Source organism: Oryzias melastigma, linkage group LG24 (genome assembly GCF_002922805.2).
Source record: "Oryzias melastigma strain HK-1 linkage group LG24, ASM292280v2, whole genome shotgun sequence".
NCBI classification, from domain to species: Eukaryota; Metazoa; Chordata; class Actinopteri; order Beloniformes; family Adrianichthyidae; genus Oryzias; species Oryzias melastigma.
The window spans coordinates 23,550,123-23,566,295 of NC_050535.1; positions in this window are offsets into that span (position 1 = coordinate 23,550,123).

Here is a 16,173-nt window from a genome sequence, read left to right on the forward strand (position 1 = left end):
TGCCCTTCAAGTACAGGGTTGTGTCAGGAAAGGCATCTGGCGTAAAAATCCCTGCCAAATCACTGATGCGAAGCAGTGGGTGCTAACCCTAACCCTAGCGACCCCAAAAGGGATAAGCCGAAAGGAAGAAGAAGTATTGTTTCTTAGTCCTCTTGCATTTAAAGAAATAATGGACAAAAACATAAATTTGAATAGGAGTTGAATTGAGAATGAACCAGAGCAGGATACGAACCTGCAAACCTTGTCCAAAAAAATAGTGAACTCAGACCAAAATAATAAACATATCCTTATTAAATAAGGTCAATGTTGCATATAGCATCCCTCTTAAAGGTAGAAGTTTAAAGAGAAAAAAAAAATCATTGTTACTTAATTTACTCATAAATGCGATATAGTGGGCTGCACGGTGGCGCAGTGGTTAGCGCTCTTGCCTCACAGCGAGAAGACCCTGGTTCGGATCCCGGCTGGGACCTTTCTGTGTGGAGTTTGCATGTTCTCCCCGTGCATGCGTGGGTTTTCACCGGGGACTCCGGCTTCCTCCCACCGTCCAAAAACATGCCTCGTAGGTTAATTGGTGACTCTAAATTGCCCCTAGGTGTGGATGTGTGAGTGAATGAGTGTGTGATTGAGGCCCTGTGACAGACTGGCGACCTGTCCAGGGTGTACCCCGCCTTCGCCCTTCAGTAGCCGGGATAGGCTCCGGCACCCCCGCGACCCCGAAAGGGACAAAGCGGTCAGGAAAATGGATGGATGGATGGATGCAATATAGTATATATATTGTGTAATAAAAAAAATAAAGATTAATAAAACAAAATATAGCAGCTTAAATCAAATCGGCTTATGAGCTCAATATAAAAATCTAGATTCAAGTAAAAAGATCATTATTAGAAAATATAAGAATTAACAGAAATTGGTTGGATCAAGATTAACCATCGGGTACCTGGAGCCATCTCAGTCAGTCTTTAGGGTGGAAGAATTTATTTTTCATTGACAAAGACACGTCCTCCAACAAAGAAAGCCAGTTTATTCTTTGTCCTGGCTTTCATAACGACTGGCCACAGTCGGTTCCTCCGGTCACGGTCATCAGCAGATGTAGTAGTCTTGTTATAGTTATTGTTTTAACATAAGGTAAACAGAAAATTGTTGACAAAAAGAAACATTCTTTAAATTATTTTGGAAAATAATTGCTTTATTCGTTATTGTTTATAAGTGGGAAAAGAGAAAATTATTTAATTCATTTTTCTAAGAATAGACTGTCAAATTTATTGATTTATCTGTGATCGACTAGTCGGGTCTTGATATTAAAATAGCCGTTTAAAAATCATTACAGATTCAATGGAAATTTGTACTTGTCATTTTGAATTGTTAGCCTAATTTTACAATGTTTTCATTCAATTTTCCTTTAAAATAATTAATTCTGAGAGTTTTATTTGTTGATCGTTTTTCGATTGGTTTTGTCTGAGTCACGAAGGGAAGACGTGCTGCTTTCGAGTATTCATTATTACACTGGACTTGACTGAAGCAGCATCGTGTCTTGTGTGATTTATTCACTATTCCCCTTTTCAGGGGCGTAACACAGACAAGTCCTCCGCCAGCTTCAGGTTGTGCTCTTTCAGGAAAGCAAACTTCTTAGCGGCGCCAGACAGCATCCCGATGAACCCTCAATGTTTAAGTTTAAGTTTATTAATGTAAACTGGATTATGATCCCTCTGGGTTGGTTGCTGGTCAGTTTCTTTGTGTACCATACCCACAACATCTGGGAATTTATCCTTAGCCTCCGGTAAAACAAACTGGCAGATCCGGGTAACGTCTTGGCGCACGTCTTGGTTGTCTTTCCCAACCAAACCGCAAAGTTTTAGATTCCAGCGGCAGGAGTAGCTTTCAAGATGGGAGCTGCGCCTCCATGAACACAAAGAAAATGATCAACTCAAATGCTTGTCATCCTTTCAAGGTAACATTGAATTATTAAGAATTTTTTTTCTGTTACCCATGACAACTTAGAAAAATGTTTAATCATTTTACATATCAAAACTCGACCTGACTTTGTGACGTATCCAGGCGGGTATTCGTTCGGTGAAGTGTCTTTCACATTGTTTTGGGATTCAGCACAAGTTCACCGAGCATTCTTCAGTTCCTTGTTGCTGGACTCAGGCTGCTGAACTTCTCCTGCATTCCTTACATCTATGCTGTTAGAATGTCTCTCTCTCAGACGATGTCTGTTCCGTCTCAGTGTTTGTCCTTCAGCTGTTGTGATGTGATAACTCCTGGCTGCTGGTTGGGTTACTGTTGCTGGTATCCAGGAGCCATCTTCTTGCTGGTAAGAAATGGGTGTACCTACAGCTAGTGGGGTAAGGGGTCTGGCACATTTGTTAAAGAATGTCTGTTGGCGCTGCTGACAGACTTCTCTCTTGATGTGCACACTTTGCTAACAGGAAACTTATGGCTTCAGCTGCTCAGGTGTGTTGGGAAGTGTTGAACAAAGTCTGCGGCTCATGAGTAGCTGTGCAGGTGAGTAAAGGTTGTCAACTGGAGTATTTATATATTCAAGCAAACTTAGGTATGAATCTTGTCCTTCACCTTTTCTTTGTCTAAGATGCATTTTGCTGTTTGGACTGGCTGTCTTTTCTGCAAGTCCATTGCTCTTCGGATTGTGGGGGCTGGTCGTGGTGTGTGTGAATCCCCATGTTTCTGCAAAATGGTTGATTTCTTTAAATCTGTAGCATGGTCCATTTTCACTTTTGACAATCTCTGGAATTCCATGTCTTGCCATGGCTGCTTTGAGTTTGAAAATCGCATCTGAGGAGGTACAACTGCAAAGCCTTTCCATCTCAAAGTACCTGCTTAGGTAGTCCACTATCTTGAGTTCCAGCTAAACAGGTCCATTCCTATCACTTACCATGGTCTTTCAGGTAGAGCATGTGATATTAAAGGTTCTTTGGTGTTTGAGCTCTTATCATATGGGATATTACAAAACTGCTTCTTCGATCTGGGGCCAAAACAGATTGTCTCTTGCTCTTCTTTTGCTCTTTTCGATTCCCATGTGACTTGAGTGGATACGCTCACTCATCATGTGACTTGAGTGGATACGCTCGCTCATGGCTCCTCTCAGTTTCTGTGGAATGATAATTTTCTCAAATTTAAATCAAATACTATCAAACTTGGAGATCTCATCTCTGTAGTTCCAGTATTTCCTAATGTTGTGTGAGTATGAAAATCTTATTTCTGGCCAACTTTCAAGAATAACTTTTTTCAGTGTGGTGAGTTGTGGATCTTTGGAAATGATTTTTTTAATTTCCATTAGTCTCTTGTCACTGACTGCAGTGTTGCTCATGACTGCATGTACTTGGACTTCCATTCTCTCATTCAATGCTTGGTCCATGTATGGAATGGCTATGCGAGACAAAGTATCAGCAACTGCTATATCTTTTCCAGGTAGGTGGATTATTCTGATGTAATGTCTCTTTTATAATTTTTAACATTGTGTGTATGTTGCTTGCTGTGTCACACTGAACTTGTATGGAATTGTGTACGTATGAATGTAGTCATGCAGCCACTAGCACTGTGAATCCAAGACGAATTTCCTTTGGGACAATAAAGTTGATTTGATTTCATTTGAGCTGCAAGATCATTCTCTATAGCCATGGTGGAGCAGCGCCGAGGGGTTTCTTTATGATCGACTCCAATGGCTTGTTGTCAATTACTTTTCCTCCATAAATGTACTCATGAAAGCGCTTGCAGCCAAAAAGCACTGCATATAACTCCTTTTCAATCTGTGCATAATTCTGTTTTGTTGAGGGGTTTTGACGCATAGACAGCTGGTTTGCCATCCTGGAGTATGACTGCACAAAGTCCACTTTTGGAAGCATCTACTTGGAGATGCAACTCCTTTGGGTCAACATAAGCTAGAACTGAATCTGGCTCCTGTGTTATCAGGTCTTTCATTTTCTGAAATGCTCTGTCTTGATCTGCATCCCATTTGAGGTTATTGTTCTCTTTTAGCTTTTGACACAGCGCTGCATTAACTTCTGACAGATGTGGTTTGAGATTGCGGTCGTGCTCCTGCTTGGTTTTTCCAAAAACCAGGACATTGTCCACTATGGCAGCAACTCCCTCAAGGCCCTTGTTGGATTCATCCACATGTCTCTGGAATTCACCCTGCACCAACATGATGCCAAATGGTAGCCTGAGGGTAGATGGTATCTACAAAACACAGTATTAACGGTAGTTCACAGGGATGATTCATGACTCAGTTTGATGTTCCAGTAGCCTGATCTGGGATCTAAAACGCTGAAATATTTTGCTCCTGCAAGCTTTGCCGTGACATCTTCAAGTGTTGGAAGTGGGTGGTGAGGTCTCTTAATCGCCTTGTTTAGTGGTCTGGGGTCTAGATAAACTCTGAGCGTTCCTGATTTTGGTTTTTCAACAACAAGTTCATTCACCCATGCCTTTGGCTTAGTGACCATACAGATTATGTTGTTTTACTCCATGCTTTCAAGCTCTTCTTTAAGCTTCCTTCTCAGAGCAAAAGGTGTTCTGCGGGGTGGGCACACAACAGGTGTTATTTCTGGGTCACCGTGAAAATCACAATCACATGGAAACACTCCAATGCCCTGAAACACATCTTTAAACTCCTGGAAGATGTTTTGTGAGTTTGTGTTGACCTTTTCCTTTGTTACAGACATCACGATTTTAATCAGGTTTAAGTCTCTGCAGTCTTGCACATGCCATCTACATTTAGTGAGTGTCCACCATAGTCTGGGAGTTTGTGGTTTGCTGGTTGCAACGTCACATCCTGAAGTAATGTTTGGAAAAGGTTCACTGCAATCGTGTTGGCTTGTGCTCCTGTGTCAACTTTGAATCTAACTTTGCATGGCGGTGAGCTAAGCTCCAAATCTGGATAGGCTTGTTCATTACTTTGACCTTCATTTTCTATAGTTATACTGTCAATGTAAAGTGCTCTCATTTGACTCGTGGCTGTTCTTACTTTCTCCCAATGAGTGCAACATCCTATGACGAGATTTTGGCTGGGTAGGAATTTTTGACCAGTATGCCTTTGCAAAGTGATTAAACTTCTTGCACATCATGCATTGTTTCCCTTTTTCTGGGCACGTGTCTTTCTGGCTATGTTGCCGTGCACAGTGGTTGCATATCTTGTAAGAATCTGCCTCATCTTTATATCTTGAAGCTTTCTGTGGCGTAGCTAATCTGTGCTGTTTCTTGGAGATTGTGTGCATCGTGTCACGGTTAATGTGCTCTTTAATGCTCCCCATTGTCTTTAATTGCTGCTTAGTAAGCACATGGGATCGTGCTATGTCGATACCTCTGTCCGAAGTGAGGTCTGCTCCTTGGCTACAGAGTTTTTCACGCACAGAAGGCGAGTGTGTGGCAAAAACAATGCGATCTCGAACCATTTCATCGCTATTTGGATAGCCACAGTCCTTAACTAATAACTTCAGTTCAGTGACGAACTGGTCAAAAGTCTCATGTTCAGCTTGCATCTGTTGGTGAAACTTGTATCTGGCATATGTAGGGTTAGCCTTCGGTGTGATATACTCAGTTTTCTCCAGTTCTCTCGAACCCATTATAGTTGATAGCTGCACTTATCTGCCTCAGCCTTTTCACGCAGAGGTCCAGTGAACATCAGCTCTGCATACTGATGTTTTATAGCAGCGTTAAGGATCCACCGGGTGGTTTAACCGGACACCGGAACCGTTCTCCTGAACGTATAAATAAAACTATATAAAAACACATTAAAAATCCAGCAACATGAAGATCCCGCAAGCAAAATATCCAATAAAAACATATGGGCATGTATGAACTAAGTAAAAGCTATACTAAAAAGATGAGTTTTAAGCTTTTTCTTAAAAACCTCCACAGTGGATGAAGCTCTCACATCCTCAGGCTGTTCCACAGGCGAGGTCCACAGTGCTGAAATGTGGCCTCGCCATGGGTTTTAGTTCTAACTTTTGGGAAGCACATATTTTTTTCCTTAAAAAAGGCCACATATTAATTTGCGATTAATCGCAAGTTAACTCCGGACAATGCGATTAATCGCAATAAAAAATTTTAATCACCTGACAGCTATATATATATATATGTAATGTAATATAGTTCTGGACATTTTAGAGAGAGAAACCAGGGACTATAATAAAGCCTAATAAGAACGTGACAAACCAAAAAACATTATTTATTTATTTATTTCAAACATTTTACAAAAAAGGACAAAAAAAAATCAATGCAATCATCTTTTATAGCAGAAAAGTCACAAACCATATTCAATAAATACATGTTTTAAAAGGGATAGGCAGAAGCTAATGTTTATTTAAGCATATTCCTTTATATATTTTTCCAGTAACTCTGATGATTCACAATATATAAATATAAACAAAACAATACAATATTCTGTAACTTTCAAGTTTTCCTCTTTTTACCTGTAAATCCTATACATTGTCATCCACGATCACCATTTCACAATCAAAAATTGTTTAAATCATAATTTTATTCTTCCATATAATATTTTGACAGCATCTTCTCTTTAGTTTTGATAGTAAATAGTTTGATGTCCAGACATTGTTTGTATTGATTTTCAAGGCTGTTCAACATTTAATCCCACACACTGATACACATACTCTTCCTAACGCTTCAAATGATTGGTTGTTTAAAATTACCACATCCCCTCAGTCAGTAATCTTTGCCCCTATGTCTAAATTGTTTCTGAATATATGGGGTAATACTTTATTGTTAGTTTTACAGAGGGAATCTCAAACTTGCGGCCCGTGGGCCAACTGCGGGCCCCGGGACGATAATTTGAAAGATTAATATGAAAGATTAATATTAATGTGACAAATCTGCGTGCCCCGCCCCTCTTTTGCCGCGTGGTGCTCGCCACCTGTCAAATAATGTGTTCCTGATGCCGCGGCCACATGCCCCTCTTTTACCGCGCTGCGGATCCGCTGCATCCCGCCTGTCAAACATGTGATCTGATCATGATCTGATCATGCGTGTGGGTGTCTGTAAATTATAAGGTGGGGCTGTGTCAGCGCGGATTACAGTGACCACCCTCACTGAAAAGTCCATGCAAACGCATGTAGAACTCCACTCGGTGACCCGGCAGTAGGTTCTCACTGGCCGCCAGCGGTGCGTTCAAGAACCCGGTCTGCGCGGGCTTATGAATCCACGTGTGGTATCCACACCGGACCAGCATGGTCAGAGAGCGAACATATAAAATTAAAAAGCTAGTCGGTAGATCAGGTACATAGTGCTTATGTAAATATGGTAAGAGAAGAGGGGTAGCAATCCTCATTCATAAATCTGTGAATTTTCACAAAGATGAGTACATTCAGGATGATGAGGGGAGATATGTAATGGTAGTAGGAACAATTGATAATGTACAAGTAACTATACTAAATCTATATGCTCCAAATGAAGACTGTCCCCAATTTTTTGTAAAAATAGCATGTATCCTTGCTGATAAAAGCAAAGGAGTAATAATTTTAGCTGGAGACTTCAACTGTGTTCAGAATAGTAAAAAAGACAAAATACCAACAGATGTGGGACACAAACTTAAAAAAAAACTAAAGCACTACAGGGAATGATGGAAGAATTAGGGTTGATAGATACCTGGCGCTCACTCCTCCCAAGAGAAAAGGATTTTAATTTCATGTCTCATGTGCATGGATCATACTCATCACGAGAAGCATTTATCGACCAGAAAACATATAACATTCATTTGCAAAACGCTGATAGGAGATTTAAGTGATAACACTTTTGAAATAAGAAATAAATGGGAAAAACCACTATGTTGGAGGAATTGTGGTATGATGGCGGATCATTCGCACATCTTCTGGGACTGCCCAGCACTTTGTGGATTCTGGCGGGACATAATAAATGAAACTGAAAAACTATTAGACCTTAAACTTTTAGCAGATCCATTACTATTGGTATTGCATATAGGGATAGAAAAGATCTGTGACCAAGACCAACAGTATATACTACGCATCCTTTTGCTCATTGCACAGAAATGTATAACCTGTAACTGGAGGAAACCAACTTCACCAACAAGCACGGAATGGATACAAAGACTCAAACAAGTTTATGTTATGGAACAGCTAACTGCTAAACTTCAAATGAAAATGGAATTATTCACAAAAAAATGGACTCATGGAACAATGTACCTAGGAAAATAATAATGTATCAACTTTGTCAAGAAATGTTCTGTTTGTTTTTTTTATTATTATTATTATTATTGTAATGCATATACATGAGTAATAAAATAAAGTAAAAAAAAAAAAAATAAAGTCACCTGTCTGTCTCTTTCAGATGTAAAAGCTGCAGCAAGCAGAGGAGATTCTTCTGCGAGGCAGAGAGAGAAAGAAAGCTTGTTCCTAAAAAACAACAACAACAAAAAAAAAACCCCACATGTGCCACCCACTACACCGTTCTGCTAACTATCTCTGTGTGTATCGGTTAGCTTTGGCTGATGCAGCAGCAGGACATGCAGCCATTTTCACACAGATCCAGAAAGCTGTTGGTTTACAGGAACAACAGAGTGTTTAATAAAAGTGTTGATTTGAAGTCAGCGCTGTTGTTACACATTGACATTAGCATGCTATGATACTAGCTGCTAATGCTAATGAGATGCAGCAGCAGTAATTCATTGGGCATTTATAAAAGCTGTATTTTATAAATGTCCTAACAGGCATGAATCAATTTTGTATTACAGAGCCAGTGTTGAGCTAAAAAAGTCCCCCCTCGTGAGAGAGCTGCATCTTAATAACTTTCAGTATTTTACTCTCCAATGTAGCCATGAGGGGGCCCAAGCCAGGGTCTCATTGTGCCGGTCCCAAGCCCGGGTAAATACAAAGGGTTGTGTCAGGAAAGGCATCCGACATAAAATCTTGCCCATTTTTAAGAATAAGGGAGATGTGCAGAGTTGTGGTAACTACAGAGGAATAAAGCTGATGAGCCATACAATGAAGGTGTGGGAAAGAGTAGTGGAAGCCAGACTAAGAGCAGAAGTGAACATTTGTGAGCAGCAGTATGGTTTCATGCCAAGAAAGAGCACTACAGATGCAACATTTGCTTTGAGGATGTTGATAGAGAAGTACAGAGAAGGTCAGAGAGAGCTCCACTGTGTCTTTGTAGATCTGGAGAAAGCTTATGACAGAGTGCCCAGAGAGGAACTATGGTATTGTATGAGGAAGTCTGGAGTGACAGAGAAGTATGTCCGAGCAGTGCAGGACATGTATGAGGGCTGTAAGACAGTGGTGAGGTGTGCTGTAGGGGTGACAGAGGAGTTCAAGGTGGAGGTGGGATTACATCAGGGATCAGCTCTGAGCCCCTTCCTGTTTGCAATGGTGATGGACAGACTGACGGATGAGGTTAGACAGGAATCACCATGGACTATGATGTTTGCAGATGATATTGTGATTTGTAGTGAGAGCAGGGAACAGGTGGAGGTGGAGTTAGAGAGGTGGAGGTTTGCCCTGGAAAGGAGAGGAATGAAGGTTAGCCGCAGTAAGACAGAGTACATGTGTGTGAATGAGAGGAACCAGAGTGGAAGAGTGAGGTTACAGGGAGAAGAGATAAAGAAGGTGGAGGAGTTTAAGTATTTAGGGTCAACAGTACAGAGTAATGGAGAGTGTGGAAAAGAAGTGAAGAGGAGAGTGCAAGCAGGTTGGAATGGGTGGAGAAAAGTGTCAGGTGTGATGTGTGACAGAAGAGTTTCAGCACAAATGAAAGGAAAGGTGTACAAGACTGTGGTGAGACCAGCCATGTTGTTTGGACTAGAAACAGTGGGACTGAAGAAAAGACAGGAAGCAGAGCTGGAGGTAGCAGAGATGAAGATGCTGAGGTTCTCTTTGGGAGTGACCAGGATGGATAGGATCAGGAATGAATACATCAGAGGGACAGCACATGTTAGAGGTTTTGGAGATAAAGTCAGAGAGGCCAGACTGAGATGGTTTGGACATGTTCAGAGGAGAGACAGTGAATATATTGGTAGAAGGATGCTGAGTCTAGAGCTGCCAGGAAAGAGGTCTAGAGGAAGACCAAAGAGGAGGTTTATGGATGCAGTGAATGAAGACATGAAGGTGGCTGGTGTTAGAGTGGAGGATGCTGAAGACAGGTGGAGGAAACTGATTCGCTGTGGTGACCCCTGAAGGGAAAAGCTGAAAGGAAAAGAAGAAGTATTTTACTCTCCAAAAAAGAAATATTTTGTCAAAATAATACAAGTTAAAAATGAGTACAAGATAACATCAAACCATTAATAACAATAACATAAAATGATCTGGAGGGCCGGATTGAATTACCAAGAGGCCCTAGACTTTGACACGTGGTTTACAGTCACCAAACGACCTATGGAGCATGTTTCTGGACTCATGCACAAGGAGAACATGCAAACTCCACACAGAAAGTCCGAGCACTGACTTGAACCAGGGCCTTCTCGCTAACCACTATAGCCTGCACAGTGGTGGACCCTAATTCAACATGTTTGGAAGCTCTCCTCACTCCAACTGTCAGCTCAGTGGCCTCGTGTTAGAGTGTCTGCCCTGAGATTGAAAGGTTGGGAGTTCAAATCCAGACAGTTAACCCTTTAACAACGGAGCTCCAATATTTATGTTTCTTGATTAACTGTAATTTAAAGCCGCTTTTCTCCTTTAGAATCTACTGGAAGGACGTTGATTGTGTTGAAAAGTTATAGCATGTTAAAGATTTTGTGTTTAAGCATCACTGGCGACACCTCAGGTGTAACAGGGTTAACTTGTTCAACAGGAAGTGTATGCAAGTCTTCCTCTTAACACTTGGTGGCAGCACCAGCAAACTGAAGCCCTCCCAGATTCCCCTCCAGTTTCATTGGAATGTGATCGTCCCTGACAAACGTTTCCAGACCCAGATGATGCCTCAAAAGCCTGCAGTGTGCTTCCTTCAGCCTTAGTTTTCAAATGCTGAAACGTGCTGAACCAGCAGTTCTGTGTGCAATCCCATCTCTGAAGGTTGAGAAACAGCTGTCCAGTTGAAGGGAAGTCCTTCCTGACTTCATCTTAATGGAAGCTGACAGCACACGTCAGCTAGAATGACTCAGTAAAACACATTCAGATGCTAATTCTGAGCAGCAGGGTTTCAAAGGGTTTCCACTGTCCATGTCGCCTCCAGCTGTTTGGATTTTAGCTGGTTAAACACTACAAGAGTTCAGGTTCACTTTGCCCTGCATGCTGATTGTAGTATAACAGTTTTACAGACATGTTTTAGCTTGCAAATGTACATTTAGAGCCCTAAACATGAAGCAGGTGTTTCTCAGCTAAAGTTTTCACTGACTTCATACAAAAATCATATTTTACTTTTAAGAAAACTCATTTAGAGAAAAGGAAGCAACAGCCAGTGATCAGACACACATTCATCAAAAATCTGTGTGCAAAATTATTCAGAATGCAGAGATTTAGGAATGAACTATATTTTATCAGGACAAACTCAAATGTAAATTTGGGCATTTTGTGAAATATTTTTGTGACACTAGTGAAGAAAGGAAGTAACTAACAGAAATAGATGGACAAAAGTAAGGCTCATTGACCTTAAAGTCTCACTCTGATCATCTTTTGATCTACTGTAAAATCGTTCTCACAGGTCTTTTAATAATGATGATGCAATTTTTAGCTAAATTCAAAAACTTTTGTCATTTTCTAGAACAAATATAGTTTCTGCAGAGGAGCAGGAGTTAATAAGAAATTCACCTCTGAGTTGTGGCTGGGACTGTTGGCGCAGAGTAAGCCAGTGCTAAATTCCCATCATCCCTTTGTTTTCCTGCTAGCTTACCGCTCCTCACAACCCCAAACTAATATTAGTGGTTCAACGAAAATGGTGAGCATAACTGGAGCTACCCAGCCAGCAAGACCAAGTGAGCCCCATATGATGTAAAAGTGGGCAGAAAATGTGGGTCCTAAATAGGTTGTCCACAGTTTCTGTGAAGGCCACACCTGTGTTTGCCCACATAAGCTTAGGTGGGAACTCAGTGGGTTAGCTTGCTATGCTATCCAGCTGCCTGGTGGACAGTGTAGCATGGTAACGAGCTCCTCTGTAGCATGCAAGCGAGCTCCGCTGTATCAAGCTAGCGCCCTCCCCTGTAGCAAGCTAGCAAGGTCCGCTGTTCCATGCTAGCAAACATTGCTGTATCAAACTAGCAAGCTTCTCTGTAGCGAGCTACACAGTATGAAGCTAGCAACCTTGCTTGTATTGAGCTAGCAAGCTCCACTGCAGTGAGCGGCATTGTAGCGAGCTAGCGAGTGTCGCTCTAGCAAGCTAGTGAGCTCCGCTGTCCACCAGGCGGCTGGCTAGCGTAGCGAGCCTACCCAATGAGTGTCCACTGAAGCCAATGTGGACAAACGCAGGTGGGGCCACCACAGAAACTGTGGACAAACCCATTTGGGACTAGGGTTGGGCACCGATGGGTTCTGATGCGGTTCCGGTTCTACCGCGGTTCTTTTGTTTCGGTTTCGGTTCCCTTTCGGTGCTTATTGCGGTACTTCAGTAATAAAAAATAATGCCTTTATCTTCCTAAACCCAAAGCAGAACGGCTTCAAACAAGCGCAGACTCCCTCCTGCCGTGCAGCTGTGCGCACGTAATATAAAGCATATTGTAGCGTCCCTCCAGACTGATGCACCGAAACTCCAAAGCTTTTTAATGCTCGTTATTCTGGTTACTGTCGGCCGTAACCAACGCCGTACAACTTGCAGCAACTTCAGAACCGAACCAACAGGGGAGAGCGCTTCCCCCAAAACATTCTCATTCCCTCGCGCCTGCACAGCCCACCCTCTTTTTCCTATTCAGCCAATAGCTGCGTCCAACCAGTCCAAACCCCCCGACAACAGGCTGAGTGACAGAACAAGGGCCAATCAGCGTCTCCTACTGGTGCATTCACTGAACCCTGGAATCCAGAATGCACCCATACAGTTACCCAGCAGAACTCAGTCCGCTACACTAATATGAAACTCCGTCTTAAATAAACTTAAACGTCCTTGAAATTTAGCCTGACATTTTATTAAATTAAATCAGGAATGTGGCATTTATTTGCAGTTGTTTTTGGGCAAAAGCAATATTTTATTTCAATAAAATAAGGCGGAAGATAAATGTCAATCACACGGCTGCAAAGCGCAGCAGATGATGACGACCCGCTGTGGTGGTGGGCGGAGCCGAGCCGAGCTTTCTGCTATTAGCAGCCCAACAAGGAGGAAACGATTCATTGTTTCATTTTGGGATGGGGCTCCAGCGTTGTTTAAAAATTGCGGAAACTCCACTATTCACAGCGAAAGTCCCGCCCACCGACGTTGCGGAAGCCGACCATCTCGGCGGTTTTATATGAGCCCGCCCACGAACACAAGAAAGTAAATAGATAGGCTGAATCGTAAAAAATCAGAAGGGAGTACAAGTGATTGACATGTCCACAGACAAATGAAACTTCAATGAACTTTGGAACCGAAATCCGGCACCGTTTGCAGCCGCATCTTTCGGTTTCGGTAGAACCGCGCAAATCATAACGGTTCCTACTTGGAACCGAACTTCGGTGCCCAACCCTATTTGGGACACACATTTTCTCCCAGTTTCAAACCATGTGGCTCATCTGGTCTTGCTGGTTGGGTATCAGGTGTACAGTTCTGATCCTGATTCCAGCTCAGACGAGGAAAACAAAGACATTCCTGGATCTATTTGTCTACAAGTGGATGCATCAGAATGGAGCGAAGCAGGAAGCTTGCGGCCCACCGACTGTAGTTTGTATGTAACAACTCTGAGCGTTTTCAAACAGCATGTTTTCATGTGCTCCTGATTCACACTAGTTTGAATATAGAAATACAATTTTAATCTTAAACTTCTTTAACTATGTCCTCCCAAATGAGAAAAATGCTACAAGAACATGTTAAAACCAAAAATACTCTTTTCATTGGAGTGGGTCTGTAGGTAAATGAGTGGATTAAAGGAAGAATGTCAGAGCGGAGTATCTGAAGGTCAGAAACCCAGAAGGACACAGAATGTTAAGACTGAGTCTACAAACTGCTGCTTCAGTATAATAAGATGCCAGCAAAAATGTTAAAGATGTGTAGATGCTTAAGATGAGCATGTGTTCTGAAACAGGGATCTGGTTCCTGCCTGACATATGACTGCACTCGGTTTCTGTGTGGAGGCAGACTCACTGTCTGCAGTGGAGGAGGCTGCCGAGCATGGATATGCACTCTCCAGGTCACCACATACAAAAGCACGTGGATCTTTGTTGCCGTGGAAACAAGCATCTCCTTGTGGAGGCCGAATTCTTCCTCTCTTTTCTTGGCTTTTCCACAGAGGCCTGTGGGTTTAGCTAGTGATGTCAAAGAAGGAATTTCATTCTAAAACAAGATGATCGAAAACTGGTCCGCCTACTCTCGAAATATGATTCACATACCAAATAAATGATAAATTATCAAAGCAACCAGCCCAGATTCATTTTATTTTTTTAAATTAACTGCTTTGTTTGTGTATTTTCTTATCATCTCGCATACAGGTTGCAGATTATAATGTTAACCAGTGAAAGGCACAGATTAAAAATAGAAGAATTTAACTTTATATTCTTTAGATTTCCTCACATCAGTAAATCCTTATTTACAAACTCCTAAAGGTGCATTCACACCAAGCGCAAGTCGCACAAAAAATGTGAGTGCCCAGCCCCTCATTCATCACATGACGAATTTGCTGCTCGTTTCCTGTCAACAAATGTGTTCCTGAGCTTGATGCCGCTGCCGCATTTTATCTGTGCCGCCCAATTCGTGCCTCGTCGGTCAAATCGAGCTGCTGGCAGACCTTCATGACGCGCCTGTTGCTCAAATCACGCCACAGGACTTCAGATCACCTCATGTCACGTCTGTTCCATTGACTTTACACTGAAACATGGCCGCCTCGGTCGTGCAAATCACATTCAGAGTGAATGCACTTTAAGGAGTCCTGATCTTCTCTATGCTGTGACCTCCTGCAAGAGCTTTACAATGTTTGGAGGAAACTTTGATTACTTTGCAGTTTTCAAATACTTCTCCAGAAGCAAACCTCCCTCGTAATCCACTTGTGAAAAACTTTGACTCTTTTCAGTCACATACATCTAATGTTTCTGCTGGGTTGAACTGAAACACAAATGACATTAATTTAAGTCACAAAATAAGCAGTTAAGCTTTTTATCCTCTGATAAACCATTTGTATGAGCACATTTGTTTGACTCGACAAAATCCAAAGGCCTAACTATACTAATGAATCAACAAAGAAATGATAACAGATGTGACTAACTTGGGGAGCATAAAAGAAAGCCAAACTATTTCATAAGAACACAAAATGTACAATTACAACTGAACTGAGGGAAAGAAGAGAAAATGTATTCAGGTAAACAGTAGCCAGAGCTCAAAGCTGGACTTTTTATCTGTGCATTAAGAACACCATTTGAGTCCCATTTGGCCTCAGTTGGAATCATCCATTAGCGACAGCTCTCTCTATTAAATTAAACAGGACCACGTAAGTGAATCACAGTCAGAAAATCAGTGTTTATCCAGTCATTACAACTCATGCTGTTTATATAAACCCTGAAAGCTGCTTCTCCACTCACCTCTGTGCACACTGTACTGATGACTAGAGAATCACTGGATGCAAGGTGCTGCATGATGTTTGCAGCACAAACAAGTCCTCATCCAGTGTTCAAGCATGAGCGACCACAGTGTTCATCAAGACCCACAGAGCGTTACTGCAGGTTCCTCATCGAGAAACACTGGATGAATGATGCCTGAAATCTTCTTATACAGTACTTTTTTAGTTCTCAGAAAGTAATACTCAACAACCTCATGATTCTGAGGGTCATAAAATTCCAATTCCTACCATTTTTTGCCACACATTAGTGTCTGAAACAGATGTGTGGTGATCAATGCATAGTCATGAAAGAAGAGGAAATGTCAGAAAGGTTTATTGTGGATTTTAGATATTCATGAAGACAAGACCTCACCTGTATTTGTAAAAAATCTGTGTTGAAATATCAAAAAAAAAAAACTGTTTCAGCTTCTACTCAATCAGTATTTACAGCTTGTGTTACCACTGATGTACAGATGTCTACAGCTTTTAAAGTTTAACAGTGAGACCTGACCCAAAGTAAAATAATTTTCTGCACCATAGAATGTTGAACT